We start from the raw sequence: 15786 nt of genomic DNA on the forward strand, positions 1-15786 counted from the left end.
ACAAGGTGAATGTTCTGGAGGGGCCAAGTCAAAGCCTCAACCTTAATCCAAGAGCGAATTTGTGGCTGGCCTTGATAGCATAGCAGATCCCTGTGCAACCTGACAGAGCTTGAGCAGTTTTGTAAAGAGTAAAACTGCAGTGTCAGAATGTGCAAGCCAAATCAAAACTTTTCCACATAAATCAGTGCTGTAATTTCTATAAAATTGTCATTACTTTGCAGAAATCTGTTTTCACTCTGACATCAAAGAGTTTTTTTTTTTTTTTAACATTTTTAAATGCAAAAGCCCAATTACATTGACCCTGAGTTTTCATTTTTATTTTCTGGAATTCAACTGCAACAGAATATGTACCCTTGTATTTTGTAGTGAAAGAGATCAACATTATGACAAAACTTGAGTCTAACATTAACATTCCAGTTCTTAAAGGTCTTGTGAGGAGCTTTTAACTGGTTACAAACCAGACTGAAATTAAAACTGATGCTTTTTTTATGACCTGCAGCAGCAAAAAAGACTATAAACATAAAGATTAACTTTATCTATATGGTTACTTTTGTTCTTGGAGCTGCTGCAAAAGGCTTGTTTGTGTACAGGAATCCATGGCAACTGAAACTGAACGTATTATGCTGGAGCTGATGATGGCTGATGAAACTGCAATTATTGCGGAAGAGAACAAAGAAGAGACACTTAAGAGAACTGACTGGTCACTGAGTCAGTTGAGGCAGATTTCATTGTGATTGTTCTGCAAATAAGAAAGAAACACTAAATTTCCCATTCTAGAGTATAATGTGCTGCAGGGACTGCAATGACATTGCACTCAAATACATATACTTTGATATGGAGTCGCCCCCCTTCTGCAGGTAAAACAGCCTCCACTCTTCTTGGAGGGCTTTCCACAAGATTCTGGAGTGTTTCTGTGGGAATTTGTGCCCATTCATTCTGTAGAGCATTTATGAGGTCAGGCACTGATGTTTGACCAGAAGGCCTGGCTTGCAATCTTCGCTCCAGTTCATCCAAAAGGTGCTCGATTTGGGTTGAGGTCAGGACTCTGTGCAGGCCAGTCAAGTTCTTCCACACCAAACTCCACAGTCCAGTGTCTTTGTTTAACACCAGTCCATTGGCATTGGAATAGGTGATATGAGGCTTGCATGCAGCTGCTCATCCATGGAAACCCAATCATGAAGCTCCTGCTGCACCGTTTTTGTGCTAACATTAATGCCAGTGGAAGTTCAGTTGCCGACGTTGACCTCGCTCTGTGATTTTACACGGTCTTCCACATGTAGCTAAGTTGCTGTTGTTCCTAAATGCTTCCACCTTCTAATAATGTATATCTGTACACGAAGAAGAAACTGCTTTTGAACACAAGAACGGGTTGACAGATTTTCTTCAAACTTTGCACAAATGCTTACTCTGACAAAAAGAAAAACTGATGATAATTTTAGATCTAAAAGGTCAAGGTCATTGTGCCTCGTGTTCATTCCTGGCTTGTGGATGGGATATCTCCAGAATTCCTCAGTGGACTTTCTTGAAGATTTGCACAAGAGTATACTCTGGCTCAAGGATGGACTGATTAGATTTTGGAAGTCAAATGTCAATGTCATCATGTCTTATGTCCATCCTTTGTGAACCTGATAGATTTGAGGCATTTTCTTCAAACATTGCATAAATATCCTCTCTGACTCAATAATTAACTTATTCAACTCTGGAAGTCAATCTTGTAAGGACAGTTTTTTAAGGATGCATTGAGGGATCTTTTTCAAATTTTGCATAAACCTACACTTTGCCTCGAGGGTTAAAACTTGCAGAAGTCAGCGGCTTTGGTGCAAAAGCATTTGAACTAAAGACAAGGATTTCACAAAGGCATAGCGATTGATTTTTACACAATATATCATTAAATAGAGATGTTTTTGCACCTGATCACACACTTTTTGCTTTTGCAATGAATTTTTAAATAGCAGAGCAGTGCTAGCCATAACAGACTTAATAAACCTGATACAGATTTTGAAGGATTTGGCTGCATTTCCTCTCTTTTGTCCGCTGTTGCTCGACATACAAACACTGCACAATCTCTCACTTTCACCTTTCTGCAGCCTGACAGTAATTGCTTTGACATTTTGCTGCTGTAACACTTGTGTGCCCTGCTCTGTTTCAGGCTGTATTAACCTTTGACAAATGCTGCCGGACTCACTGTTGTTAGAATTAACCATCTTACAGTTTAATAAGAAGTCTGGTTGCTGCTCCGCTGTTAGAACAGGGAAAGTGGCTTCTCAAGTGGCCCCACTGGGAACATCACAGCAGTCAATATCAAGATCAAATACAGTCTGTACATGAGCATATGATTAGAAGGAGCAGATGTCACTCCATGTTCTTTAATTTCTCCAGATATTTGGAAAGTAGTTTAATAAAGCTGTTTCAGTAGCTCTGGACCACAAGTCTATGAATGAATGTTTTACTTCTTCTGTAAATGTGCTGCTAATGACAGAGAATGCAGCAGAGAATGGGCAAGTTTCCTTCCCAACCAATTACAGTAGATTTTCCTAATTAGCTCTTTACTTTGTGATGCCAATGTAGATTGATTTTCTGTGCTATGGTCCATTGGCTACTCATCACTGATACTGTGATTAGGCAACTGAAGCAGCTCCTACTTAAACACTGAGCTGTCAAAGAGCAATATTAACATTCAGAGGAGTCATTTCTGAAACCATCCAACTGTGGTTGTAAAAAAATATTATGTCTACTCTACACAGGCATACACAAAAGACCGATACTTAAACTGATGTGTTCAACAAATGGCACATTTTAAGGCCAAATGATGGTGGTCACCATATTGGAAGTGTTATGTCCAGCCTAAGTGTAGTCGAGGGCAGATCCAAGGCCACCATAGGGCTTCTGAACTGTGTAGGACTCGGTGCCATGGTTTCCGAAGAGAATTTAAATTTTTCATTCATTTGACCACAGAACAATTTTCCATTGTACCTCAGTCCATTTTAAATGATCTTTGACCTAGAGAGGACAGGGATTTTTCGTGTTAGTGTTCACATATGGCTTCTTCTTTGCATGATACAGAATAGCCACACCCAGCCTGATTACCGCCAGACCTGCTGAATCCAGAAATCATCTAAATAGAATCAATCTGACAAAGTGATGTAGGCTAAAAGATCTGAAAAAGCAACACATCATGGCATCATCCAAAGTAATTCCAGAAAGGATGACATCTATCAGACTGGAAAGGATAACAAAGCTCTTTCTGAGGCTTTGGGACTCCACTGAACCACAATGAGTCATTATCCACAAAGGAAGAAAACTTGGAACTGTGGTGAACCTTCCCAGGAGTGGCCAGCCAACCAAAATGACTCCAATGTCTCATCCAGGAGGTCACAGAAGAACCCAGAACAACATCTAAAGACTTGCAGGCCATGTTCATGATTAAACAATAAGAACAAGACTGGGCAAACATGGCATCATGGGAGAGTTCAAAGGTCAAAAGAACAAAAAGGCTCTTCTCACATTTGACTAAAAACATCTTGATGATCTCCAAGACTTTTGGGAAAATATTCTGTGGACTGACCAGTCAAAAGTTAACCTTTTCATTCAATCTGAAGTAAAACTAACACAGCATTTCATCAAAAGAACATCAAACCAACAGTCAAACATGCTGGTGGTAGTGTGATGGTCTGGGGCTGCTTTGCTACTTCAGGACCAGGACCACTTGCCACAATTGATTGGACCATGAATTCTGCTGTCTACCAGAAAATCCTGAAGGAGAATGTCTGGACATCAGGTCATGCCTTCAAGCTCAAGCACACGTGGGTTATGCAGCAGGACAGTGATCCAAAACACACCAGCAAGCCCCCCTCTAGATGATAATATAGATTCTGGAGTGCCCTAGTCAAAGTCTGGACTTAAATCTAATCTATCACAAACACTTGCTCACAGTTGGTGCCACCAAGGATGGAACAACCAGTTTAGGGAGCAACAACTTTTTTACATAGGGCCAGGTAGGTTTGGATGGCTTTATTCTCTTAATAAACGAAATTATCATTTAAAAACTGCATTTTGCATTTACTCAGATTATCTGCTGAAACATTTGACAGGAAAAGTTAGCATGAATGTTGTTGTTTGCCATACAACCAAAACAATAAGCCGATGTTATAGACAATAATTAAAACTCTGTAAAGCTAATGACAGCCAATGCAAAGTCTGGCTTAAACCACCTGCATGTTTGTCAGTAAAACTTTTCCACTCTACATTACTAGATGTAGCCTAAGCTGAACCATTATTGAGCCCTAAAATGCATGTCTTGTTGCACTGCAGCCATAAAACTTAATTCAGTTTCACATTCACGCGCACAAAGTACAAATCCTCTCACCGAAAGCCCATTACCAATAAGCAAAGTTTCCCAAACATGCATATACCTCTGATTATTGTCGTTTATTTTCACATTTTGTAAGCTTGAGCTCCAACCAAACCTTCCCTATGTCATTCTGCAGACTTATTTCCCCCTCAGGAGCCTGGCTGTCCTCAGAATCATTGCCAGCTCCATGTAAATGAGCAATGCCAGGCTCCAAATTTGTTCTGTTTACTTATTAAAAACAACCAGGGTGGTGCTTTTGCATAATTGCCATGGCAATGCCACCAACATTGGCTGCTAGAATGAGTTCAATATGAATAAATAGAACACTAAGAGAGCAGGTAATTTCCTCCTGTGCTCTCCCTGGGGAGGTTTTTATAGCAGCCTTGAGAAGATCCATGGTGGTATTAAGAATTCAACTAACTATAGTTCTTTCAATTTCTTTGTTACTTTCTCTATCTAATCCATGCATCTGCTTTATGCCTCTTTCTCCCGGGATGAAGGGGAACATCCAGTGTTTCCATGGTGACGGTGGTTAAGAGTACATCGGACCCAGCTATTTAGGGCACAGTTTCAATCCCATCGACTGCTCTGCAGGGCCGGGGGTTTTTTGGAAAGAGGTTCATTGTATTCTGACTCGGAGGTGCAGCCTCCTGGGAGGAGTTGGTGATGAGAACATGCAGAGGGAGACTGAGGTGAGCTGACAGCATCAGGGAGGAGAAAGGAGGAGGGGAGAGGGTTTTTGATTAATTCAAGCACATGATGGAGAAGCTTTCTGACTCTCTCGCTCCAAGTTAAGTCAGGATGGGATGAATTATGAAGGATGCTGGAGGAAAGCGGCAGATGCTGAGTGCTCTAAACTTGAATGTTTTCAGTATATGTCTTTTAAGTTCCTGCTGCAACGTTAACCCTTTATAAGGAACTCACTAGAACACCTAAACCCTAAAACATCATTGGTGGACACCACAAGACTTTTTTTTTTACTTTTGCATTCAGACCCTTTTCTCAGTTCTCAGTTGAAGCACCTTTGGCAGCAATTACAGCCTCATGCCTTTTTGAAAATGACGAAACAAGCTTTGCACATCTTGATTGGAAGATTTTCTGCCTCATCTGTAAGCATAGTTTTGGTCAAGAGTTGGCCATCATTTCTATGACAAAGTTTCTTCCACTTTTTCTATTGGTTATCAGGTAGGTATTTTAAAGTTTGGTGAGGTGGTTGCTACTTAAACGCATCTGTGTGACATCCCTGAATGATGACGAACCACGTTTCAAGACGGGGCGGACGCACTTGGGCCCTGCTCCAGAGCAGGACCATTTTGAGTGCTGCTTGTGCTAGCCCAACATGGCCAAACTGGTGATAGAACAGTAAATCAGCACGGCTTGGTTTGGATCGGTGCGGCCCACAGTCATGATGGAAAAGCCCCATCAGTCCTGTCTCCACACAAGATCTGTGGAGCTCAGTTAGAGTGTTTAGAGTGTACAGTTACAGTTAGATTGACCATCAGGTTCTTGGTCCCCTCTCTGACTGAGTCCCAGTTGCTCAGTTTGGCTGGACAACCAGCTCTTACAAGAGACCTGGTTGGGCCACTCTTATACCTATTGATAATTATAGAGGCTACTGTGCTCTTGGGAACCAGATCTGTGCCTGTCAACAGTCCTGTCTCTGAGCTCTACAGGCAGTTCTTCTGACCTTATGGCTTGGTCTTCCCTCTATACATTGTCAGATGTAAGGCCTTCTTTAGAGCGGTGAGTGCCTTTCCAAATCATGTCTAAACAATCACATTTACCACAGGTGGACTCCAATCAGGTGTAGAAACATCTCAGCAAAGATCCAGAGAAATGGGAGGAACCTGAGGCAACAGGATGCAACATAACAAAGTGAAGAGGGTCTGAATACTATCTGATGCACTGTATGTCTCCAATTTCCTGCAGCATCCTTATGCTTTCTCTCTCTCACCTGCTCAGACACATTTCATCTGCTTCTGCTTCCCACTTCTGCTCGAGCACATGTGCAGCAGGTTGTTTCTCAGCCAATTTCACATTAATTTCACTCTGGGGACATCATAAATCTCCGTCTGTCTGTAAATTATCACCATTCATAGACATTTAATTTACATTTTTATACTTTCATTAACACCTTGGTGATTTATCTGATGAATAAACAGGAGATATTTACTTAGCATAGACTTCTAGTCAGTGTAAATCAATATTCCTGTGTACTAACTCTCTCTCTAGTCTGTTCAGGACGTTCTGTGCTTCTGAACGACAAAACAGGGTGTCATTATTCAAAGCATGGGTCTCTGGATGTTTGAGCGTGTGTTCTCATTACAGCCAGGGCTGATGAGAGCAGAAATAAGTGAACTGCAACCGCAGACAGGACATATTCATCACAGCGGCCCTCCCTCTGCGGTGGCGACGGCTAAAGGGAGAGTGGACAAAACCCTCATGCTGAGATAAAGCTGGGAAGATAACGACATGCAGGAATTAGGAGCACTGCAGCAAAAAAAAAAAAGGTGGATGACTATTGCTTACTGCACAAGTCAGGCTGTGATACAATATTTTCCCTGTACAGCACTCAGACTTTTATACATTTTGCATGACCACAGTGGTGGTAAAGGGAGATGAGGGGAGAGATGCAGAGAGAGACGGGGTTCAGACACAAAAACACTGCAAGCAAGGTCAGAGGAAATTAAAAATAGACCAGGCCATGTAGAGCCTCTCTGTTAGTCAACAGCCCCACAGATGAGGCAGGATCTTCTGTTGTGTAACTCTCAGCACGTCAAGTGTGTATTTTAGCACAGATCATTTAAAGTAAATCCTTACAGGAGTCATCAGAGCCCCTTTGGCCCTCTCTGGTTTGTTTCCCCACAGATCAAGACGTTTGTCAGCGCTCTTCACTACTGAAGCCATAACCTGTGATTACCTTGACAGTCCAAAAGGTTTTTTTTTCTTCTTTTTATTGCACTGCAGACTGCCTTTGTTGCCATGGTTACAGCCCAGGGATAAGTTCTTTTAGATAAGGGTGGATGCTGTGATTGAGAGTGTATTAAACACATGCAGCCAAGTATGACAGTGCATGCCATCATTTCTCAAAATCTACACCAGGATTTGAAATTAGGGTGATTACGACACTGAACATGGGTCCAGACACTCTGAAGCAGACACAGTGGAAGTCTGCAGGTTATGTAACGGCACACTGCACCATGCATACTCAAAAAGTAAGGTGTAGCCAGAATGGGAACACCTACATTAGCTTAAGAACTACATTTGAAACAGAGTAAGCGGGAGTGCAGAATGAGCTTAGATTTCACCCTGAAGGAAAGATGAGAAGATTAAAAATTGGAGCAGAACACTGCAAAGACGTGCATAGACGGACTTCTTTTGTCTCAGTCTGCCTGAAAATAAAGATGAGACAATAATTAGACAGAAAGGGATGATGAGCAGTGAGTCATCATCAGTGCAGAGCAGTGAGGAAAAAATATTAATGGCACCTGCTATGCAGCGGGGCACCAGCAAATGCCTTCTAGGGTCCACTTAACCATGCTAGGTATACTGGAAGGGTTTTGCTGACTGAAAAGGCACCCTGGAAGACAATCTGCCACATTTTGGTGACTGAAAGGGCACCAGGAGGCACTTTATCAGCAGTGGAAGGGCACTTTATTATAATTAGTCATCTCTAAAGACACCGTAGACAGCACATTACCAAATTTGTCCACTGAAAGGACATCCTGGATAGATTTTTTTCTACTTTTGACAACTAGAGGGGCACTAAAGAAGGCACTTTATCATCTTAAGTCAACTTGAAGGACACCATAGAAGGCAATGTATCTTGTTTTGACAAATGGAATGGAACTTTATCACATTAAGTCAACAGGAAGGGTGCACCAGAAAGCATCTAACCATTTTTTACCCACTTAAAGGCCACCCTAGAAGGTACTTTGCCATGTTTTGATGACTGAAAAGGCACCCTAAAAAGGGAAATGGTATTGTTGACTGCAAGGGTACCCTAGAAGGTCCATGTATTGTCCACGGATGGAGCATCTTAGAAGGTACTTTGCCATGTTGTGTCAACTTCAAAGGCACCGTGGATGGCATTTTACCACTTTCGGATGACTGGAAGACACTTGATAACCACATTTGTCCACTGAAAGGACATCCTGGAGGGCATTTTGTCACCTTTTGTCAACTGGAGGGGCACCAAAGAAGGCACTTTATCATCTTAAATCAACTTGAAGGACACCATAGAAGGCAATTTATCTTGTTTTGGCAAAAGGAATGGAACTCTATCATATGAGGTCAACAGAAAGGGCACACCAGAAAGCATACAACCATGTTTTGCCTACTTAAAGGCCACCCTAGAAGGCACTTTGCCATGTTTTGGCAACTGAAGAGGCACCAGAAGGCACTTTATCACATTCAGTCAACTGGTGGGGCACCCTTAAAGGGAAATCACCCCGTTTTGTCATCTGAAAGGATCTTTTTGACTGGAAGGGCACCCTGGGTTCCTATCCCATGTTTTATCCACTGATGGAGCATCTTAGAAGTCATTTTGCTATGTTGTGTCAACTAAAAAGGCACACTGGATGGCAGTCATCTCTAAGGACACTGTAGAAGGCACTTTACCACAGTAGTCCATTTAGATGACATCCTGGAGGGCATTTTTGTTACCTTTTGTCAACTGGAGGGGCACCAAAAAAGACACTTTATTGTCTACGTCAACTTAAAGGACACCATAGAAGGCATTTATCTTATTATAGCATTAGGAATAACACTTTATCATATAAAGACGTCAGAGTGGGCACACTAGAGAGCACATCACCATGTTTTTTCTCCTGGAATACCACCCTGAAAAGCACGTTGCTATGTTTTGCCTACTGGTAGGGCACCAGGATGCACTTTATCATATTAGGTCAACTGAAAGGGTGCACCAGAAAGTATCTAACCATGTTTTACCCACTGAAAGGCCATCATAGAAGGCCCGTTGCTATGTTTTGCCTACTGAAAAGGCACCAGAAGGCACTTTATCACATTCACACTAAAAAGAAGTACAAGTTTTTGTTATCTGAAAGGATCTTGTTGACTAGAAGGACACCATAGAGGGTCCCACCTCATGGAAGGGTATCCTAGAAACTTTCCTATGTTTTGTCGACTGATGGAACATCTTAAAAGGCACTTTGCCATGTTATGTCAACTGAAAAGGCACCCTGGACGGCACTCGATTACATTTAGTAATCTCTAAGGACACCATAGATGGCACTTTACCAAATTTGTCCACTGAAAGGACATCCTGGAAGTGCATTTTGTCACCTTTTGCCAACTGGACGGGCACAGAAGAAGGCACTTTATCGTCTTAAGTCAACTTGAAGAGGACCACTGAAGGCAGTTTTTCTTTTTTTTTTTTTTTTTTTTTTTTTTTTTTAAATGGAACAGCAGTAGAAGGCATTTTATCATATCAAGTCAAATGGAAGGGCACATTAGAAGGTCCATCACCAAGTTTAATCTACTGCATGGGCATCCTGGAAGGCACTTTGCTATGTTTTAGCAACTGAAAAGGCACAAGAAGGTACTCTTTCACACTACGTCAACTGAGGGCACCCTTGAGGGCACTCTGCCATATTTATCAATTCGAAGTTCTACCTAGAACGCACCTTACCACCTGTTGGCCACTTAAAGGGTGCCCTAGAAGGCACTTTGCCATGTATTGTCCCATGGAAAGGTATCCAAGAAGGCACTCTCCCATGTTTTATCCTCTGGTGGAGCATCTAAGAAGGGTTTTTGCCATGTTTTGACCACTGAAAGAACACCTTTGATGGCTCTTAACAATGTTTGGGTGACTATAAAGGCACCCTAAGACACCTGATTACATTTAGTCATCTGCAGGGACACCTTAGATGCCACTTTACCATATTACCCCACTGAAAAGGCACCGCAGAAGTCACTTTGTCATGACTTGTCCACTGAAAGGGCAGGGCATTTCATCATGATTCCCCACCAGTAGCTGCAGGCTATTGGCCCCGCAGGTATGCATGGGCCCCTGGACTACCCAGACAGTTAATAATTTAAAGTTACCTCAGAGGAATTGGCCCATAAAAGTGTTTATAAAAACTTTATTCATCAAAAAGCTACTGATTGTATAGATGTAATGGGCCACACTGAGTCCGTTAAATCAGAAGCTTGCCTCCTGTACCCATATTCATAAATTTAGTTTTCCACTGTCCCTGTGGAAAAATATCACAGAGAAAACAAGAGAACTTGCAGATGCACTTTAAATGGCTTTTACCCTGTGGTATCGTTGTTCATAGTGGCCACAATTATAAATATGTAGGACATGAAAGTGTGCCTCAAGTGTGTGCTGCCTTGTGATTTACCACTCGTGATTTTATTCACAGTTACCTTTCTTTGATGGAGCATGATGACTAAGGTGAACCCACAAAACAAATATCCTGGGTATCGTAATCCTAATAGCCTTAAACAAGGCCAGTAAAAGCGTGTATTAGCAGTAAATGGCCTTAAGGTGCATAAACTCCAAACAGTTAAATCTCTTTGACTTTGAGTGCAGCATTTTTACATGGGTCAGGAAATAAACCACTCCTCTGCTGTAAATAAAGTGGTCAGAGTTGTGTGTAAAAGACAGCTGCAGCTGATGTAACGACAAATAGATACTTGCAAACCCATTATTGATATTCTGACAACAGATCCTCCTCCTGCCCTGTAAAGCTATTCTAGACCTGACAGGGTTTTATTTCTTCTATTTTTCTCTCAGTTTTGTCCAAAGACAAAAAAATGGTGCAGTTTTTACTTCTTATTCATATCTACTGTGTTTTATAATGTTGTTTTTAACAGGAGAAAACTTTTCTTGTGTTTGTTTAATAAATGGACTTGGTGAATGGATTTGAGCTTGTAAAGAGCTTTCTAGTCATCTGATTACTCGAAGCATTTCTACACCACAGATCACACCAACCCATTCCTAACTGTTCTCTCCTCATTCACACACTAATGGTGAAGGTTGCTTTGTAGAGGTCACCAGTATTAGCTAACCCATTCATACACAACCATTAATTCACGCACTGATGGTGAAGGTTGCTCTGTAGAGGTCATCGGTATTAGCTAACTTGTTCATACACAGCCATAGACATTCACTAGTGATGGTGAAAGTTACTATAGAGGTCATCAGTCTTAGCTAACTCATTCATACACAGCCATAAAGATTCACACACTGATGGTAAAGGTTGCTTTGTAGAGCAACATTGGGGTTAAGTATCTTGTCTAGGGCAACACTGCCATGTGACTATGACTCCTGGGGATTGAACCTACAACCTTCTGATTTTAAGAGGTATCTAACGATAGAGCCATACGTATCTATATAATAGATAATAGCAAGACAACTGATTATTAAACTTAAATTTTATAGACAGGGCTTTTCAAGCCCCATCCCATCTCAACAGTGACGCATGGTGGTGGCAGCATCATGTTGTGGGGATGTTTTTCAGTAATAGGGACTGGGAAACTGGTCAAAGTTGAAGGAAACTCTGAATGGACCCAAATTTCCAATTAAATTCCCCAAAAATTGGGAATTCAAAGCAAGCTCTCCAAAACATACAAATATATTCAGCAACATTTTGAAGAAAATTCCTGAAAATTTAAGGCAAATTCTCCAGATATTCCAAGCAAATAACTTAAACTTTCACTGAAATTCTGGACAATTATCTCTAAAATTATAATAGCAGAATGTATTACTATGTTTTAAGAAATTAAAAATGTAACATTGTCCTCACTAGTGCACACAGGCTCTGAGGAGGATATTCAAAAAGACTTGAGGCTGTAATTGCTGCCAAAGGACTAAGGACTAAATAAAGGGTCTGAATACTTGCATCAATGGGATATTTCAGTTTCTAATTTTTTATAAATTTGTACCAATTTCTAAAATATTTTTGACACCTACCCTGCAGCAGCAGTGACAGACTTCAAATGTACAAAATAGAAATGATCAATTCTGTCATTAATGTTTTTTGTGCTTTTAGCTCATAAAAACATTAGTATACATTCAGTCCTTTTTCCCAGCCAGCTAAAACTTTTTCACTTGAGCTTTAATTAATACTGATCACAAAAATGTAAGCAAAGATTCTGAGGATTTCTTGTCAAAGCATTTCTGAAAATGGATCATCTATATTTAATTTTGCTGACACGCAGCACCTTAAACGCCTCATTACACTGACATCAGAGAAGATAATGTCTGAATATTTATGTTGTGTGCGTTTGAAATAAGCCTGAGGAGAGGATCTGGCTGCAGCTTTCATGGACAGGATCTGCTGTTGCTATGGTAGGCAGCAGCGTGTCTTTCAAACGAAAAACCACCCTGTACATTTGTTTGTATGTATGCATCCAAGCGTGGCTGTGTGCGTCAATGCCTTATTTATAACAAGGATTTTTAGAAAAGCTTCCACATAAGAATTTCTATCAGCCTTTCCTTCTGTTCAACGCACACACTTACACACAAATGTAACACAGGTGTTTGATACCCACTTAATGACTCTCAAGTGGGACTAATCTAATTAAGTGAGGCCTGTCTGTCTCTGCCTCTCTCTCCCTACCAGACTACAGTGAGCAGCAGTGAGTAATACACGTCCATCCAGGCTCTGTAATTGGTTTGAAGCACGTCAAACTCCAGACCGAGGACCTTGAGGAGACAAATGACATTAAGACTGTAGTCATGAGTTCAAATACTCTCTCCTTTATTTTCTCTTTGTCAACTTGAGATGAGAAGCCTCGATGGCAGAGGGGGAGAGGTGTCAAAGAGCGCCAGTGTTTGAGTCTTTTGGGGGCTTGAGGCAGAGATTCACAAGGGGCCCCTCATGCAACTTCATCACCGTTAGGTTTTAAATAACCTGAAACCAGCAGAAAATTGGGAAATATAAACATTTTTATTTCTAGGTTCACAGAAAAGGCCGTGTTTGTTTCTCTGACAGGTTATGAACTATTAATACTGTAATTTCTAGCGCTGCTATTTTCATTTAGGCAACAAATGACTGCCAGTGTCTTGACTCCGAGTCCAGGAACCGTACACCCAGTCAAGGCCGGCAGAAGTGGACGGACTAAGCTACTCTAAAGGCAGAGTTAACTAAGGTGGAGACCTTGACCTATCATTGCTCAGCTGGGGGCAACTGTGGCTCGGCAGGTTGACTCAGTTGTCTCTCAACCGGTCAGGGGTTCGATCCCCAGCTCCTGCAGTCAATGTGTGCTTGGGCAACCTAATTAACCCAAAATTCTTCCCTCTGCTGTGTCAGTGGCATGTGCATGGATTCATATGAGTGCCATTAGTGAATACAGATCGCACTACATGGCAGCCTTTTGAATAGGTAAGTGTGACTGGGGGTGTAAAAAGTGATTTGGGTTGTCAGATGACTAGAAAAGTGCTTCACAAGCTCAAGCCCATTTACCATTTAATGCAAAGACTAGTGCTGTTAATTGATTAAAAATAATCAAATGAATCACATCCCTATTTCTTTAGTTTTAGTAATTTTTAGATTTTTTCTTATCAAATGTTTATTTTCATTATTTTAACTTTATGTACAGCCCTTTGAAAGTGCTTTTAACAACAAAAAAAGAGAGTTTATAACTTATTTGTGATTTGTAAATCAGAGTGTCTTAATTCACTGAGCAATAATATTAAACTGGCCCACAATAATATACGAGTCAAGAAGACAAACAAATCAGGTAAAAAATAACTTCTGCTGTAGAGTGAAATGTGTACTGTTACCACAAGATAGCTGAAGGTCAGGGGTCTCTCGTCAGTGTAATAAATTTAGGTCAGGCCAGCTGCTTCACTTTAGTTGCCTTTTTAGCTGTCATACAGGTCACGGATTCTTGTAACAGTAGTTCTCGTGGGTGTCCTGTGGTACGGGTCATCCAGGTGGACCCGGATAAGGTCTTGAAGCCCCTTGTCAAATGATGTCGATGGTCTGCAGTTGTGGGCAACCCATTAGAGATCGCGTCAGTTAGCTTAGACGTTGTTTTGGAGACACATCTGGGTCTGCTGGACTGCACTGGTGTAGCATGTTGTTGTTAGTGTCTTTGCTAACATTAGCAACATTAGCTATCATAGCTTGATCCCGTGTTGTTGTTAGCGTCTTTGCTAACATTAGCAACATTAGCTGTCATGGCTTGATCCCGTGTTGTTGTTAGCGTCTTTGCTAACATTAGCAAAGATGCGTTTTGCCCGGAGGTGGTACTTCAGACTCGTGCTTTAGAGTAAAGACAGTTCATCACCGCAGTATGTACACACAACTTTTGTTTCATCCAGAATTCCATTAGGCAGCTTTTTAAATCGAAATTTACTGTGTAGCAGACTTGGGTCTGTCTTCTTACTCATCACTGCTGGCTGCATTTGACCCGCCTTTAACCTTTTCACCCCAGGGACATAAACATCCACGCAGGAGGACTATGGGAGGAAGTTGTGGTCAAACTTTGTCATATGATTAAATTGTGTTATTTATTTATTTTTTTTACGCATTAAGCTTTCTGGATTAATCACGAACATTAATGCATTTATATTAACAGGCCTAGTAACGACCAAATACCATAATGCAAAGCTAGCAGAATCCATGTTCTTTAAGAAACTCTGCCCAGAGTTTAGATAGCATTCAGTCATTCTCTGCTATCATCATCATTTTCTCCACTCATCACTGTAACAGTACCATTTTTAACCCAAATAAATGCTCTTCATTTTCCTCTTTCATTAACAAACTTTAGTTTTTACAGGAATAAGATGTGCAATGCTTAGCAGCAATCAAGATTGAGGGCTTTCAGATGGGGCCCCCCTTGGGGGGGTGGGGGTCCTACTGTCATTGCAAATTTTGCACATTCTGTGCAACAGTTGTGTTTTACAGTCTGTCTAATATTGATAACAATGACATGAATAGAATTAATTTAAAAAAAAAGACAACAATATGGCAGTGTCTTTTTAAAGCAAAGATACCCACTAAACTTACATGAGATTTTAAGGTAAGCTGCTGTTCTTTACAAATTAAGATAGTAAACTAAATGTGGATGTGTATATTCTACTTTTGCTGAGTTAGTTAGACAAGACATAAAATAACTGCTTTTCATCCTCCTCTTGACAATCTTTGGTTTTCACAGAACTAAGATGTGCACTACTTAGCAGCACACCAGAGTGCAAATGGGGCCCCCTTAGGGAGGTTTTCTACTGTCATTGCAAATTTTGCACAATCTGTGCAACAGCTGTGTGTTGCAGTTTGTCTACCTTCACGGCCCCCTCTTGGGCCCTGGGCAGTTTCCTAATTTGCTTGTGGACAAGCTGGGCCCCTGGTTATTTCATGAGACAGATTTATTTCTGCAACTCATACATTCATCATTTGTGGAAATATTACTCTAAGGAAAAATTCTGTACAAGGCAACATGTGTTCTTAGGACAAACAGTT

This window comes from Cheilinus undulatus, linkage group 18 (assembly GCF_018320785.1).
Source record: "Cheilinus undulatus linkage group 18, ASM1832078v1, whole genome shotgun sequence".
In the NCBI taxonomy this organism is placed as follows: domain Eukaryota; kingdom Metazoa; phylum Chordata; class Actinopteri; order Labriformes; family Labridae; genus Cheilinus; species Cheilinus undulatus.